The sequence below is a fragment of the Notolepis coatsorum genome, assembly GCF_963971535.1.
Source record: "Notolepis coatsorum genome assembly, chromosome: 2".
Taxonomy (NCBI): domain Eukaryota; kingdom Metazoa; phylum Chordata; class Actinopteri; order Aulopiformes; family Paralepididae; genus Notolepis; species Notolepis coatsorum.
Window position 1 is genome coordinate 185,028,391 of NC_140166.1, and position 984 is coordinate 185,029,374.

Here is a 984-nt window from a genome sequence, read left to right on the forward strand (position 1 = left end):
AATTGAGCATGGGAATGGCCATCATACATTTCAATCATAATATTCTAAGCCCATACACTCAAAATGTCAATATTCACCTAACCAAAACACAATATTACAGATTTATTGACACACAGTGATCAGCTGCATCTCAAATTCATCTTCAGGTTCCCAGCTTTCAGATGATGTCACCACTTCTATGTGGCATCTACTGTTGACCTGCTATCTCCACCTAAAGCCCCCCCCCCTAATAAAATATAAACATGGGTCTAACAACAGAGTTTGTGACTTCATTACCCAAATTAGCTGAGGAGGCCAATGCACAAATTATTAACTGAAAACCCTGTTGTATTGTGTGCAGCAAGCAGCTGAAGCACAGAAAGAAGCTTGTGCCAACAAGAGAAATTAGCCACTGAATTGCTGGACAGCGTGAGTGGTGCTGATAAGGCTCCTTAAATCTGTGTGGCCCAGAGGCTGCTTAAGCCAGGATTGACTTATTTCTCTTATTTTGTTTCTCTCTGTTTCTCGCTCTCTTGCACACACACACACACACACACACACGCACGCACGCACACGCACACACGCACACTCACACACGCACACACAGACACACGCACACACACACGCACATGGGAGTGGCAAACAAACAGAGACAGAGAAGATGAGTCCTGGAAAGAAATTGTCTCCCTTCTCATCTCATCTTCATGTACCATAACTTCCATAAGGTTATTTGGACGGCCTGTGCTCTGGACCAGGAGAGGTCGCGGTCTGCATACATGGGCAACACCTGATTACGTCACTATGGGACGAGAGTCAACTTTTGTGACAGCGAATCACACGGTCTGCGCACGCACGCACACACACACGCACTTCCTCACGCACGCACGCAGACACCGATTTCATTGCACCTCACCGCACTATTTATCCATACAGATCTGCAGAGGGAGGGGAGTGAGGGAGAGGGAGAGGGGAGAGAGAGAGATATAGATATATGTAGAGAGAGAG